This window comes from Megascapheus bottae, chromosome 12, assembly GCF_031878675.1.
Source record: "Megascapheus bottae isolate mThoBot1 chromosome 12, mThoBot2.hap1, whole genome shotgun sequence".
NCBI classification, from domain to species: Eukaryota; Metazoa; Chordata; class Mammalia; order Rodentia; family Geomyidae; genus Megascapheus; species Megascapheus bottae.
In genome coordinates this window covers 12,328,477-12,345,565 of record NC_143520.1, presented here as the reverse complement: position 1 = coordinate 12,345,565, position 17,089 = coordinate 12,328,477, and the positions used below count along the sequence as shown (strand labels likewise).

Here is a 17,089-nt window from a genome sequence, read left to right as displayed (position 1 = left end):
ATGTACTAGAAGTGATGTATAGCTCCTTTGTGGATTTTTTTTTCAAGCAAGCATTTTATTTTATTTTTTAAAGTACACTGTATATTTTGAAACTTGAAAAAGTTCTTGTCCCATCATCTACTCTCCAATGACATATGTATTCATCTTCATAGTATATCCTCCAGCTAACCAGCCGAAGGGCACAGAGGTAGAGCACGAGCCTTGAGCAAACATGCTCAGGGACTGCACCAGGCCCCGAGTTCAAACCCCAGGACTGGCATGCATACGCATGTACACAAACAACACACGCACACCTTACTGGGGACAAAATAATTCAACACACTGGGCTGGGAGTTTGGCCTAGTGGTAGAGTGCTTGCCTAAATTGCATGAAGACCGGGGTTTGATTCTTCAGTACCACATACATAGAAAAATGCCAGAAGTGGTGCTGTGGCTCAAGTGGTAGAGCGCTAGCCTTGAGAAAGCCCAAGGACAGTGCTCAGGCCCTGAGGTCAAGCCCACGACTGGCAAAAAAAAAAAAAAAATTCAACATACTTCACTAAACTCAGTAAGTGGCCAAGGGGCCTGGAGTCAATCCAAACAAGACATCCAAGTTAACTTTATTATTTTTAACCCAGAAAACCAAAGGAATTGATTCCACAGCACCTACAGCGCTAGCACACAGCAAACCATTACTTAACATCTGCTTTCTGTTCATTCCTATAACATTTCCATACGAAGCTTGTGATGATAATAAAGGAAAATAAGTACTTTGTTACAGGTACTTCGAATAGCACTACAGTACATCTTTGACGAAATTTTCTTTACAATATTCCAACTTTCCATATGAAACAGCTTAAATAGGCATGGGCCAAAGAAAAGTATATTACTTAGGCAAATAAAGTCTCATAGTCACACAAACATAACACTCAACTCTCCCTGTCTAGATCAGGAAAGGAGTAAGACATGTTCTTGGAATAAAATGATATAAATAGCTTAGGAAAATGCCAAAAATCCATAACTTCTGATACACTAAGCAATAAGCAAGTAATTCGTGAGCTTTTATTCTCTGAAAACAGGAACTAGTCATTCTTTGCCCTTATGTAACAGATGTAATCTTGAAGAATTTTGTGCAAAGCAAATACTGTTATCCATGTCTTGCTCATACTGGAGAAACATTTTTCCTCTGCTTTAGTTAATTGCCTCTCCTTTAAAAAAGGAAAAATAATTAAAAACAAAACCAGGCACATCTGTACATCATTTGGGCAATTTAATCATACCGTCATGTTTCTACTCTATAAATGAAACCCAACTTACTGAAGAAATCACTTGTCCTAAAGCAAGCAGAGCAAACCCTTCCTCTTCCCCCCACCCCTCACAAGACGGACCTCAGAACACGAAGCCATCGCAGGCCACTTCCTGCCCGCAGCTCAGCGGCAGACCTCACGCTGCTCTTGTCACACTGGTGGCCCACCATGGTTAATGCTTTATTGCTAGGAAGTCGTTCTTAAGGTATGGCAAACACGAAGGCTGACCGTGTGATGATGAAGAAAGTCTCTTACAGCCAGGATTCAACGGTTTCTAGATCATGATCACACTGTCGAGAGAAACGCTATCTTGGACTCTAGAAGCATCTAATTACTATACTGGGGTGATCACCTTATGAATGGAAATAAAAATGCTGTAAGGATCAAATAAACTCTTTAGCATCTTGCAATGATACGACGAATGAAACCTAAAACTAGAGAAGGTCATGCCATTTTACCAGGCCCAGGAGGATAGGCTTAGGTAAGTCAAAAGAATCCTCCAAGGTAAAACCAAGTCCTACAGACGCGCCATTCTCTAGACAAGCCTGTCGACGGCCCCCAGGCAGCCTGCGAACAGAAGAACCGCAACTGCTCCCTGGAAAAGTCAGACTGCAAACGCGCTATGGAGACAGTCACGACGCTGGGAAACACCCCGGCACCAACTATGGGACCGGCCTCTCTCCTGCTTTTAAGTTCCTCTGGGAGAGACAACAGCAACCCTGGCGAAAAAGAAAAGAGAAAGGCCCATCTGCTGCCTCCCTGGCACCAGCAGGTCCACGAGCAGCTCTGAGAAGACCAGCGCACGCCATTCCTCTTTCCACGCACATCTCTAGGGCTTTAAACTCACGGGAAAACACAAACGTCTTGTGATGAAATCTGAGCCACAGCTGAAAATGACACTCGGGTGAGGAAGAGCCCATGGTGGGCCTCTGGGCGCTGGGTGGAGGGAGGTGGTGGGGGGAGGGAGGTGGTGGGGGGAGGGAGGTGGTGGGGGGAGGGAGGTGGTGGGTGGAGGGAGGTGGGCCAGCCCCGAGGGAGGCACCAGGCCCAGGGCCGCTCACTTCCCAGCACAGCCGAGTGTGTGTCTACCATGAAAATAAACGCTTAGTAACCACAGCAAGCCAAACCCTTCCCTCTACCATTTCAGTGGCGAGTCCTAAACCGCTGTGTCTCCTATCTACCTTACTACGCAGGGCAGGTGGGTGCCTGTGGGGCCACCTCCTCTGGAGAGCCCCGTGGAGGGCCGCTGGCCGTGGGCAGCTACTCTACAGGCCCCCCCCCCGCCCTCCGCCCGGCCCCGGCCGTGGCCTTCTGTGAGCGCTCTTTGAAGTGGGTGAGCTGGTGCCTCTTCCAGTGCGGGGCCTGGCGGAACCGCTTCCCGCACACGGAGCGCTCGAAGGGCTTCTCCCTGGCATGGATGAGGTGGTGACGGGGAGCCGAAGCTCTTGCACGGGTAGAGGAGGCCGTCGCTCCTCTCCGGGTAGCCCATCCCGGGACAGCCACCTCCAGGGCCCTGCTCAGGCCCCAGCAGCGTCCCCCCCCACCCCCGGGCAGGAAGGCCCCCGCCAGGAAGCCCCCCACCCCCAACCCCACCCCCGCTTCTGCCTTGGCCCACATCTCCGAGAACTGGCTCGACGGCGACACCTCGTACTTCGGAAAGCCGAAGGCCTGCGGCCGAGCGGCCTGGCGACGGCCACCGCCACCCGGCGGGATGAAACCGCTCACGCCGTCCAAGCGCAGCTGGTAAAGGGACCTTCTGTAGAGATTCGGTGAGCAGGTTCGCGCTGGGCACCGGGAAGCCGCAGGGCTGGCCGGGCGCCGTCCGCCACTGCCCCCTCCCCGGGCAGCCGGCCCTCCGAGGCCGTCAGGATGTCCTCCAGGCTCTTCCCCCGATTCTGGCTCTGGAACGGCCAAGAAAATGGCAATGCCGCGGTGTTCCCCTGTACGACCCTGCCGGCCCGGAGCAGCCAGCGCCCGGCTCTTGGCTGGTTCAGAGCTCTGCGGCCCGGACCTTCGGCAGTTTTTCAAGAGACTACTTCTAAATGCTCTTCTCTCCACCCAGAGCTTCCGACTTTCTTTTGCCCCCAGCACGCTTCAGCTACGCCAGGATCTTTTTGACGATGGTTTTGTAGTCTTTTTTTGGAACCTGCTTGGAGTTTTGCCGCCGCTGGCAGGAAAGCACTTGCGTCCTTTGAGAATCTGCTCCGATTCGAAGCATTCTTCACGCTCGGAACTCTGGAAAGGGACACTGTAAATCGAGTGGAGCTCGGGAGGGCCACCCCCCTCCAACCCGCCCTCGCTGCCATTCTCAAAGCCTTCCTGCTTTAAGGTGGGGGGGCAGGAAGCAGGGTTCCTCCACTTTGATGCAAGAGCCTGGAAAGTCTTGCTCTTCGTATGCGTTTGCTTATGCTCCAGAAGTTTGCTCTGAACTTCAAATCCCTGCTGACAGAAACAACATTGGAAAGGTCTTTCTTCTGCGTGGGTGAGCTGGTGGATTTTCAAGTGGCCTGACTGCCGGAGAGACTTATGGCAGAGGAGACTCTTGAACGGCTTCTGGCCAGTGTGAGTGAGTGAATGCCTACCGAGTTTTGACTGGGACGGAAAGACCTTGCCACAGATGGCGCAGGCGTGAATGTTCTTCCTTCGTTTCCCAGTGCTGAAGGCGGGATGGGATCTGGAGCATGGAGCTAAGGCCCACCTCTCCTCCTTCCCGGGCGCTTCCTGCTTGGCCTCCATCAGCCTGCGGGCCTGCTTGACGCCATTCTGATAGGTCTCACGGTGACGCTGCTGCTGCTTCATAAATGTCTTCAGATGCTTCAAGGGGCCCTGACAGACGCTACCTTTGGAAGGCATATTATGAGCGAACTGGTGCCGCTCCAGACGGACTGGCTGTCGGAAGGTCTTACGACACACATCACATTCAGATGGCTTCTGACCAGTGTGGATGAGATAATGCCGACCTCATTTTGATGGGGTTTCAACGTGCTCGAAGCAAATATTGCAGATATATGGCTTGCTTCTAGGGAGTTTGCTGGCTGCTACACACTGCTGAATCTTGAGCACTTTCAGACTGTCTTCAGGAATACGCTTGCACGAGCTTCCTAGTGTTCCTAACACCACACATGCACATGGCTGCGCAGAGCTCTCTCTTTCCAGCGGGTTTTGAGTTCTCCCACTGAGCTTCTGTTTGGTCCCCCGCAGCAAGGCCTGAGCACCGGCGCCTGTGGATTTTTTTTTAAGTCAGAGATTGTTTCTCTCTGTCATTTCTCCACTTCTATGGCCACTGGCTGTGCACCAAGTAGTCAGTCTTCTGCCAGCTGTGTTTCAGGACAAGTCTTCCCCATGCTAGATGAGTGAAGTTCACATGCGCAAAAATAAACCTGGTGGTTTCGTTTGATGAGATTCTAATTGGGCTGAAAGACCTGCACTGCTCCCAAAAAGAAGTGCTCTCCCCGATGCCCATTTCACGCATGGACACCAAGCATATTCTCAGATCAGGGAGAACCCATGAATGGAAAGCTGCAGAAGCTGACTCTTCACACCAGTTTCCTAGCCCACAGAGGTTGCTTGTCGCGAAGCCTCCTCTACTTTTATAACTGGAACCTTTTACTGTGGCTATCCGGCACTGTTTTCTTAAGATATGTCCACACACTGTCTTCTACATAATTAAGAATTTTTTTACTGGAATAACTTTTTTTCTATGAACAGACTTTTAATGACTATGACTTTTAAGACATATGAAGCCACTTTATATTTGTTTTTATATTTGTATTCTAAGAGAAGCCAAATATTAAAGTGGAATCCCCAGGGATTATAGACAGGTGTAAAGGAGCAAATGTCAGAATCAAGCAAAATACTTAGTTGCAAAGGATTTGGATTGTAAATGGAACATATAAGAGCAAGTGCTTATGGTGAGTGAGAAAATTTAGATGAAATTAAGTGCTCTGGGATTAAAATGTTTGAGAATTTATTTTTCCCCCTCCCTTCCTCCCTCCCTCCCTCCCTCCCTCCCTCCATTCCTCTGTTCCTCTCTTCCTCCCTCTCTTCCTCCCTTCCTCCCTTCTTTCCTCCCTCCCTTGCTTTCTCCCTATCTTTCCCTTTCCCTCCCTCTCTTTCCCTTACCCTCCCTCCATCCCTCCCTCCCTCCCTCCCTTCCTTCCTTCATTTTTTTCCTTCTCTTTTCTCCCCATTTTATGAGTCTGGCTACAATCCCTTTGATACTTTTGATATTTTTTTCTCCCATTGATGTTATTAATTTTTTTCCAGGAACATTTTTTGCCAGTCCTGGGACTCGAACTCAGGGCCTAAACACTGTCCTTGGGCTTTCTCAAGGCTGGAGCTCTACCACTTGAGCCACAGCACCACTTACAGCTTTTTTTCTGTGTATGTGGTGCCAAGGGCTTCATGCATGCTAGGCAAGCACTCTATCACTAGGCAAAACTATTGGCCCTACCAGGTACATTTCTTCTTCTTTTTTGTCAGTCATGGGGCTCGAACTCTGGGCCAGGTTCTGTCCTTGAGCTCTTACACACATACACACACATATCTTTGTTTTACTTTTTATATTTTGTTGTTGGGGTAATATATAGAGGTATATATATATATATATATATATATAGAGAGAGAGAGAGAGAGGTATATATATATACATTCTCCAGGTAGTAGTTGCATTACTTCTCACACATTGATATTCCTTCTAATGGTTTTGTCCCCATTTCTCTCTCTCCACCCCTCCCAATCATCTTGTTTTCCCTCCTTCCCTTTCCTATTTCAAATAAACAAACATATATACAATATACCAGGTAACAAAGTCAGATACAGTAACAATATGGGATTAACCAAAGGGCAAAAAATGAGAAGAGAAATAACATAGTACTTTAAGAACAACAATCACACAAAATAAAGCTCTTGTTTCCATATCCTAGAGATCCTTTCATTTAGTCTCATCTTATATGACCTTATGTACTTATCTTGTAATCCTCTGCTAGGAGAGCCCTAGATGTATGCTAATTATTACAAATGAGTGAAACCATTGAGCCTATGTTCCTTTGGGTCTGGCTTACTTCACTTAATATGTTTTTTTCATGTGTTTCCATTTCCTTACATGTTCTTGATCCAGTCATCTTAGTTGGTTCCATATCTTTGCTATGGTAAATAGTGCTGCAATAAACATCATTGTGCTAGTGGCTTTAGTATGTCCTTGTTTCTGAACTTTTAAGTAAATGCCAAGGAGTGGATTTGCTGGGTCTTAGGGGAGCTCTATGTTTAGCCTTTTGAGGAATCACCATATTGCAGGGAAACTCATTTTTTTAAACCATTCCTGGGGCTTGAAATCAGGGCCTGGGACTGTCCTTTACCTTCTTTCACTCAAGGCTAGCACTCTACCACTTGAGTCATAGCGCCACTTGCAGCTTTTTCTGTGTATGTGGCCCTGAGGAATGGAACCCAGGGCTTGATGCATGCTAGGCAAGCACTTTACCACTAAACCACATTCCCAAACCTGAAACTTATTTTATTCAGGGCTAATAATATCTGCAAATGAGGTAAAGCTAAATTAATATTACTTCTCAGGTCATTTTCTGATGTTTGTTTAATGCTAAATGTAAAGTATGATTTCACAATGTATTTTATTAAGTAACCAAAGGCATGATAGCCCTGAAATTTTCATCTTGTGCTTATCGTTATTACTTGAAAAGTATTTGATGTACAACATACTTTTCAGAAAACTACACAGAACATAATCGTTTAGTGAGATATCATCAACTAACCCTAACGTCACCATGCCAGAAACAGGATCCTAACAGAGACCTCTGCAATTCCCCACAACTTACCCCATGCTATATCCTGTCTCCTCCAAATGCCATCTTACTGACTTGTAATAAGATAGTTTAGTTTCATTGTTTAGAGCTTTCATTTAGAATTACAAAACTATTATTATTATGTTGTGTTCAGTGTCTTCTGGTGCTGGATTCTGACGTTGCTTAGATTGGTCTCAAATGCCCATATGTAAGTGATCTTCCTTCCTAAGCCTCCTAAGGGACAGGACTTCAAGTTGTGTGTCACCCTGCCCCCCAGCTCATTATGTAGAACTTTATTTATGTATTCATGCATTTATTATTTGTAAACTCTTTTGAAAAATGTTTTTATTATTTTAAGTAGTTTTACAAAGGAGTTAGCATTCAACAGAGCAGCGATACAGTGAGTGTTGCACCCTTTCGCTATTCTTACCCACTCCTCCCTAAGCACCCAGTCCCTTACTTTTCTTAATTTTTAGTCTATGTATTGAATTTTGTTTTGCCATTTAACAAAGCAGTTTACATATACGATGCATCTTGATCTGTGTCATCCCTTCAACATTTTCATCCCCTTTAGACCTATCCCTTTCCTTATGTTTCCTCAGTTCTGTGCTATATACAATGAATTCTTGTATACATTGTATAGAAAGCACCCTCCGACTTGTAAGTGCCTGTTTCCTGGTACTTATTTTGTTGGAGTTTGACTTAGTCTTTTTTTTTTTTTTTGCCAGTCCTGGGCTTGAGTTCAGGGCCTGAGCACTGTCCTTGGACTTTCTCAAGGCTAGAGCTCTACCACTTGAGCCTCAGCACCACTTCCGGCTTTTTTCTATGTATGTGGTACCAAGGAATTGAACCCGGGTCTTCATGCATGCTAGGCAAGCACTTTAACCACTAGGCCAAACTCCCAGCCATAATTTATTTTTTAATTGTATTTTATTGCCGGGGTAACATATTGAGGGGTTACAGTTACATTCATTTAAAGAATTATACTATTTGAGTTTTCCATAGAAGCTGTTATACTTCAGTTCATTTATTTGTAACTGCTTAGAACTTTTAAATGTCTGACATTGCAAGAAGTTTTAAAAACTAAGATAAGGCTATTAGACTAATATCTGAGATTCAATTTTATAAATGACATTTTAAAAGGCTTTTGTTTCTAATAACTTATGCTAGCATATAGGAATCATCAAGTTTTTTATTTTGGCTTGGTCCCTTACAGCCTTATGAAGCTCACACATTGGTTCTAGAATTGTGAGACTAAAAATGTGCTAACTGCCTTGTAGTTCATTCTTCAGCAATAGAAAATGAATACAAATCCCTTGCCACATTGAATTCCATATTGGCCAGGCAATATGGAAGAAGTGGCTGTATTTGATGTTAAAGGTCAAATCAGACAGGCATCATGGCAGTCCTGTGAAGAGCCTGATGTAAGAAGGAAGTGACTCTTCCTGCTGTCCTCCACCATCATCTCCCAATCATATGAGAGAGCCTTCTTAGAAATAGATTCCACAGCCTCCAACAGATCTGCAGACGTTTGTAACCCCAGCCAACATGTGAATGAAACCGAATGGCCACAACCTCCTAGGCAAGCACTCTTGAATTCTTGGCCACACATCAAACACACACACACACACACACACACACACACACACACACACACAGCAGAGGAAATAAAATAAATGATTACCTTTTAATGCTGTGTTAGATAACTAGTACATTGGTCTATTGTATACCTATATGCTAAGACAGTAGCAAGAAAAAAGCCAAGTGATAGTAACGGCTAGCTGGAGAGGGAGGAAATGTCACGTGTGGAGTTGAAGGGAAGAGACAGAACAACACAAATACGTAAAAATCCACTGAGTAATAATAAACACTGGAAGAAAATAAATCGGCAAGAAGTTGAAAAGTGGAAATGGGGTTTCTATATCAAGTTTGAAATTGTGCATTAACCTGGCTTTTTTTAATTTCCACAGAGGACAGAGCAAGAGTTGTTGAGTCTTGCAAGGAAAGAACTGACCAAATGAAAGCAAGAACTTCTTGACTGAAAAGCTGTTAAACATTGGAGTGGCTTTGTGGTCATGAAAAGAGGCAGCAGCTGTTGTAAGCTGAGTGCTAAACCAGAGCGGCCCAAAGAGGCCCAGAGCTGTGGACTGAACCAGGGAACTCCAGAGAGCTTTCATCCTGCAGGACTTGTCTTTGGTATACAGAAGTGGAGGGAAATGTCCCTCTACTCCTTTTAGGAGTTCATACTGGTAAGACTTGATTACTGTGTTAAGACAGTCTTTCAAAAGTGTTGCCATTTCCTAGAATGACTTTTAAAAATACACATTCCAAATGGAGTGTGGTGGCTCCATTTGCAATCCCAGTACTCAGGATCTTGAAAAAGAAGGATTAGCCGGTGGGGAGGCTCATGCCCTGTAATCCTAGCTACTCAGTAGGCTGAGATCTGAGGATCAAGGTTCAAAGCCAGCCTGGGCACAAAAGAAAATGAGACTTTTACTTCCAATTAACCTCTAGAAAACAAGAAGTGGTGCTGTGGCTTAAGGGTAGGGTGGTAGCCATAGGCTGAAGCGCTCAGGGACAGTGCTGAGGCCGAGTTCAAGCCCCATGACCCACAAAAAACAAAAACAAACAAACAAAAAAGGATTACCAGAACAGCCTAGCTTCAGCAGTGAGACCTTTTCTGAAAAGGCAAACCAAACCAAACATAAACCTCAGCACCTTCCCGAGCCTCCCTAGACCTACTGCCTCTGGAGAGTCTCCAGCTCGGCTTCCTGTGCTCTGAAGTTAGAGGACCATGGTATCTTGAGAAATGAGATGCTTTCTTTTCCTGGGCTTGTACCTTTATTGACCACGATAATTTTACATGGAAGAATGAAGGTGTGGTAAGATTGACAAGGTTTTAGTCAGGATATTCTGAGTCAAATGAAGAAGACAGGAAGAAAAACTGGGAATATGGCTTCTCATTTGTTTTAGAAATTCACAGTACAGCTTTATTGTCCTTTTGTCCTGTTCCTCTTTGTTTCATCTCTTGATTTTTTTTTTTTGCCAGTCCTGGGGCTTGAACTCAGGGCCTGAGCACTGTCCTTGGGCTTTTCCCTCAAAGCTAGCACTCTGCTACTTGAGCCACAGCACCACATCTGGCTTTTTCTATGTATGTGGTATGGAGGAATTGAACCATGGTCTTCATGCATGCTAGGCAAGCACTCTACTACTAGGCCAAACTCTGAGCCCTTCTTTTTTTCCCCATATATCTTTATTATAATTAATAGAAGGGTTACATTCTATTTACCAGTTAGAAGGTGCATTACTTCACAAACACTGATACCCTTTCTCATGTCATGGTCTCCATCCCCCCCTCCCTCCCCCCCCCCCCCCGCTCATCTTGATTTCCCCCCTTCCCCACCCTATTCAATTTCAAATAATCAATTAAGCATATATAAAATATATCAGATAACAAGGTGAAATATTGTAACAGTATGAGATAACCAAGGGACAGCAAAAAAGATGAGAGCTAACATAGTACATTAAGGACAGCAATCACTCATTATATGGCTTTTGTTTTTATATCCTGGAGGTCCTTTCATTTAGTGTCATTCTATATGGCCTTATGTATCTAGGTTTTGTTCTATTGTAAATCTCTGCTAAGAGGCTCCAGGGTTTCTACTAATTATGACAAATAAGGGAAACCATTGAGCCTATGTTCCTTTGAGTCTGGCTTACTTCACTTAATATGATTTTCTCTAAGTCTTTCCATTTCTTAACAAATGGGGCGATGTCATTCTTTCTGACAGCAGCATAGAATTCCATTGTGTATAAATACCACATCTTGTTGATCCACTCATCAACTGAGGGGCATCTGAGTTGGTTCCATATCTTTGCTATGGTAAATAGTGCTACAATAAACATCGTTTTACAAGTGGATTTAGTATGTCCTTGTTTCTGGACATTTGGGTAAATGATAAGTAGTGGAATTGCTGGGTCATAGGGGAGCTCTATGTTTAGTCTTTTGAGGAACTGCGATGCTGCTTTCCATAGTGGTTGAACGAGTTTACATTCCCACCAACAGTGTAGTAGAGATCCCTCCTGGCCACATCCCCTCCAGGATTTCTTTTATGGCCAGAGATGTCAAGCATTTCTTCATGTGTCCATAGGCCATTCTTATTTCTTGTTCAGAGAAGACTCTCTTTAAGTCTTTGGCCTATCTTTTAATTTGGGCCCTCTTTTTTTTTAAATTAAATTTATTTTTTAATTATCTTTAAATGGTTTACAAAGGTATTTCAATTCAACATGTCAATTTATATGTACAATGTATCCTGATTTGTGACACCCTTTGATACTTTAATTTAAAAAATAGGTCAGGTGCTGGTGGCTCATGCCCATAATTCTAGCTACTTAAGAGGCTAAGATCTGAGAATAGCAGTTTGAAGATAGTCTAGGTAGGAAAGTCTGTGAGATTCCTATCTCCAATTAACTACCAAAAACCTGGGTGTGGATCTGTGGCTCACGTGGTGGAGTGCAAGCCTTGAGCAAAAAAGCTAAGGAACAGTTTGAGCTCCGGTCCTGGGCTCAAAGCCAGAACCCTCACCCAGAAAAAGAAAAGATAAAAATTTAAGAAAATAAGAGAATTTTTTTTCTCTCACAGTTTTGGAGGCTAAAATGTTCAGGATCACCTCTTGGTACTTTCTACTATTTTTTTTTAAAGAAAAGAACGGTATCTTAAGCCAAATTTTCTTTTCCTATTCTACAATATGAACAGATTGTATACCCAGAAACCCCCATACCACTTGGGGAAGACAGCCTCTGTTCTTAGAGTTTCTGGAAAGGACTGTGGAGCTGGTAGAAGTGCAATAGGGAGGATCCTGGAGCAAGTGATGCTACTTTATGCAACATCAGCATCCCAGATTCTGCTTTGGTCTCATATTTTGTGAGTTGTTCACGTGCTGGATCAAGAAGAACTGAAGGAAGACCTGGGAAGTAGACCATCTCTGACATCCCTCCAAATACCTGGAGACCCTGCCGGATTGGATCCCTCCCACCGTAGGGGCTGAACCTCAGCAGAGTCAGTTTTCGATTCCTCTTTATATGTATGCCAAACCCTGGATTCCCTACACCTCTCCCTATTACATGGATCTGTTTTCAAATGATCTTTTGCTGATGGACCACCCGGTGATTTACTAAGGTGTCCCATGCCTCAAACTTCTCTTACCTCCTCAGGCTCTTGCTTCCTGGCCAGTTTATGTGGGATAGGTAACTGACTTTTATAATCTTTGTCTCCTCTGCTTTTGATGCAGATTGTGGCCTGGTATCTGTGATATTCAACTTGAGATCAGGCTAAGCTCTGAAACATGTCAGTGTCTACTCTATGGGCATCTCAACAAAGCAATTTATCCCAAATTGGGTAACTCTATCTCTCATGCACAGGCCTGTGAAACTTGTCCCAGAGCAGGCTGAGAGCTATTTTGTGTGTGTGTGTGTGTGTGTGTGTGTGTGTGTGTGTGTGTGTGTGTGTGTGTGTTTGTGTGTGTGTGTTGGGAGGGGGGGATGTTATGAGGCTTGAATTCTGATCCTGGGCCGTATCCCTGAGTTCTTCAGCTCAAGGCTACCATCCTACCCTTGAGCCACAGTGCCACTTCTTGTTTTCTAGAGGTTAATTGGAGATAAGAGTCTCAGGTCCTTTTGTGCTCCGGTTTGGCTTTGAACCTTGATTCTCAGATCTCAGCTTCCTGAGTACCTGGGATTACAGGTGTGAGCCACCCAGCCCACTGAGAGCTATTCTTTATTTATGGTGATACCAAACAGATTCTAAAAGTTTCTTCTAGTAGTCATACAAAATAAATTCTTTCCTTGGCAGAACAGCTTGGTTTGATTTGGGTTATTTGACTACAAAAGCCCAGAGGCCAAACTTTCATTTAGAAATATTAAGAATCAGCAACAATATGAGATTGAGTTTTTGTGACAAGTTATAGATCTCTCATTTAGGGAAGAACTTCACAAAAGACCCCATTAGCCATGCCTTACCAGTAATTAGTCTGATTTCCCAGGCAAAATGGCGGGCTAATTGTCTTCCACACATTCCAAAATATCCAGAGGCACTTGAAAGCCAACCACCCATGGAAAAATATCTATGGAGAATCCCTGCTGTGTCTGAAGTCTTCTCCATCAACTAAATGTTACAGTTGAGATCAATAGATAAACTTACACACAAAATGAGTGATTATAAATGTTTTTTCCCCTTCAAATAGCAAATCATGGGTCTATTATGATTCTGAACCACACAGGACCACTATTTACTAAATAAATGACCATCGAACTTTAGTAGAGGAGTGTATGGAGGTCCAAAGAAGGTAAATAACTTTCCTTAAGTCACATGGTGAATTAAAGAGCCAGGGTTGGGCCAGGAGTTTAGCCTAGTGGTACAGTGCTTGCCTAGTATGCACAAAGACCTGGTTTCGATTCCTCGGTACCACATACATAGAAAAAAGCCAGAAGTGGTGCTGTGGCTCAAGTGGTAGAGCTCTAGCCTTGAGAAAGTCCAAGGGCAGTGCCCAGGCCCTGAGTTCAAGCCCCAAAACTGGCAAAAAAAAAGTGGCAGGGCTAGGATTTAGTGGATTAGAATAAATCCAGGTCTCATAGCTCTGTGTCCTTTGTGTTTAGGAAGAATACAAAGCAGTACTAGAGGTGTTGGTAGCAGGTTGGTTGGGTGTATGACAATGTTGAAAGCAGTGCAGCAGACCTGGCTTGCTCTCATCATGCAGAAAAAGAGATTTACTGCCTTCATCTCCCCCACTGCCTCCCAAAAGGATATAATCTGGCTCACACCTGTAATCCTGTCTACTCACAAGACTGAGATCTGGGTCCACTGTTGAAAGCCAGTCTTGGCAGGAAAGTCAAGGAGACTCTTATCTCCAATTTAACTACCAAAGAAACAGAAATGGAACTGTGGCACAAGTGGTAGAATGCTAGCCTTGAGCAAATAAGCTCAGGATAGCACCCTGAGTTCCTGCCCTGAGTTCCAGCCCAAAGACTAGTGTGCATGTGCACACACACAGTAGGAATATACAAGGTAGCTGTTGGTAAGGAGCAGTGAAAGGTGCAGGACAGGACAAGAGAGAGTGCTGAGGGGTAATATGGAGCACATACTCATTGGATATATGGATGAAAATGTCACAATAAACCTACTATTCTATAAAATAAAATTACAAACATATGGATGTGGTTGGGATTATATGGTGAGAGGATGATGGAAGATGAAAACAACGCGTAAATGGACAGATTGAACTAAAATCTCTTCGTACAACTACTTAAAGACAATTTTTAAAATAAACAAGAAAATTATAGTCTTGTTACTTATTAGAGGAAAATAATATATTAGAATAAAAATTGCCACAAACACTAAAAAATAGCCTAATATGATGTATGTAGCACAGAGTTTGAATGTGGTTGAGAGTCCAGTGAGTCTAGCAGCTGTGACACTGGGACAAGTCTCTCAACTCCTTGCTTCTGTGGACAGACTGTCACCAAAGCCATGATGAGGACTAAGGAAAGCAGTGCTTGTGTGTGTGTGTGTGTGTGTGTGTGTGTGTGTGTGTGTGTGTGTGTGTGTGTGTGTGTATGTGTATGTGCAGGGTTTGGTAAGCATCAAGTTCAGAAAGTAAGGGCCCAGCTGCCAGCAGCTGTTATTACAAAAAGACTTCTGCCCCTGACACTGAGATACATTGGTTATTTATGTGTCTGCAGTTTGCCTTCTCTCAAGTCTTTGTACAGGCTCAGTGTTGGGCTAGTGTTGGGCCTGTACAACATAGAGACATCCAGTCAATGTGTTGTGCAGTTTCTCCATTGTCTGAAGACTCCCCGCTGCCTTGCCACTGCTCCCCACTCTACCCCTTGTCAACCAGTAAGCAAATAATAATATGTGGGGAATCACATTAAGAATGTGCAAACAGGGGCTGGGAGTTTGGCCTAGTGGTAGAGTGCTTGCCTAGCATGCTTGAAGACCTTGGTTCGATCCTCAGTACCATATATATAGATAAAAGCCAGAAGTGGTGCTGTGGCTCAAGTGGTAGAGCTCTAGCCTTGAGAAAGCCCAAGGACAGTGCTCAGGCCCTGAGTTCAAGTCCCAGGGCTGGCAAAAAAAAAGAATGTGCAAATATCCTAACACAGCTACCATGATAGTCCTCTTCCTGTGTCCACCCTGCCATGTTACATAAGATGCATCTTATGGCGCCACAGCCTGTCTTCTCTTGGCTAGAAGCCTTCTTAGGTTCAGCCCTCTAAGGAGCAGGAGCAAATCAGGGATGCTAATTCTGTGATTAGGAAGCTGCAGATGGAAATTGGGTAGAGAAAAAGAAGGAAGAAGGTGTTAGAGAGTGAAAAACTGACTCAGCTCGGATCAGCTCCAAGAAAGGAAGAGAAAGATGGGAGGGGCTGAGGAGACCAGGGCTTCAACAGTCACCGAAGCCTGATTTGCTTCTGGAAAACTGAGCCCTGGCTTCCAGCACCCAGAGGAGTCAGCAGCCTTGCATTAGTCTTTTCAGTCCCCCCCTCCTCCAGAGCAGTGCTCTCCCAGAACATCTAGGGTACCCTTTAGAGTGGCTGGTAGCTGCCAAGCCCTCAAAAGATCACAAAACCAAATGACTTCACAACAAAGGAGCAGCAGCTCTGACTTTAATGGCTTCAGAATCCCCCAGGAGCCATGAGAACTCCTGTCCAGATCCCAGTCCTGTCCAGATCCCAGTCCTGTGCACAGGCATTCCAGAATGTAGCGGATGCCGGGAGGGTGGGCAGAACTGAGCTGGGCCAAACAAAACCATGCAGCCATGTATGAGGATTGAACCCGTCACCCAGGCAGTCACGGTTTTATCAGCTCTTTCTGCAAAATCAAGAATGCAAGCAATCATCTTTATCAATAAATTGTACGAGCCTTTAATAAGCCTTAATAAAAGAGGCCTCCTTGATTGGACAGCTTCTAAGGGAAAGCTGCCATGAAGCATCATGAGATTCTCTGCCATATTGGGAGAGCACCCAGGAAGTCAGTAAGACAGTTTTCCATCCATCCATCCATCCATCCATCCATCCATCCCTCCTGCCATCAATTTATCCATCCTTTGATTCACTCAATCAATGCTTACAGACCCAGGATACAAAGCCAGAGAGAGTGAATGGAGACAATCACTTTTTGTAATAATCTTTACAAATAGAGTCTAGACACTGCTAAAAAATAGAGAACTTTTGCTACCTTTACTCTAGGGAAAGAAAAACAAACAAGCTGGTACTTTGTTAGAATCAGTCATACCCCCATGAATGGAAGAGTGCTAAAAGGTGGAATGTTGCATTGGTGCTGGGCTTTAGAGCTGGACACAACACAGACTCTAGAATGGCTGACATTTTCCTATGCTCTCCCTGTTGACCTTGCAGAGATAGGAGAGATAAGCTTGAGCTGTCCAGAGGAGAAAGGCCTGGAAAGCAAACCCGCCTGCCTGCGGGCAGAAGGGGTAGTAGCTGGTGCCTGAGTTGTCCTATGCCAGAGGACAGAGGATATGGAAGCATTATGGTTCTTTCAGAGCCAATGCAGACACTCCTGGGAACAACTGAAATTTCTGTTATTAAGTGATTGTAATCTCTCACCCATTGAAAATGCCCTCCACTCCAAAGATGGTTCTGAAATAGAAGGCACAGGGCTTTCTCCTTTATAGAAATGTAGGGGGTAGAGGGTGTGCCACAGGGAAAGGAGGCAGTGGAAGAAGTCCTGCTTGAGAACCAAGATTGGGGAACTGATAGTTCAAGATCCTTTGGTAGGTAATACACTCACTAAAGTTAAGTCCAGTGGGCAAGCCCTCAGGCTTTAGTCTTTCAAGGAATGGAGAGATTTAGTGGAGGGCACCTGACACCTCTGATCTTTGCCAAGTCTTCCTGACATTTACCCGAGTGATGCCATGTTGCTGGAGATAGTGAAGGATACAGCAAAGCCTTCCATCCACCAGTATAGTCAGTGTAGGACACCAACAAG

General features: G+C 44.6%; 1 pseudogene; it reads right to left on the bottom strand.

The window, feature by feature from the left end:
* Positions 1-2,545: 2,545 nt before the first annotated feature.
* LOC150056230 (zinc finger protein 770-like) overlaps positions 2,546-17,089 on the bottom strand; it is a 50,019-nt pseudogene continuing 35,475 nt past the window's right edge.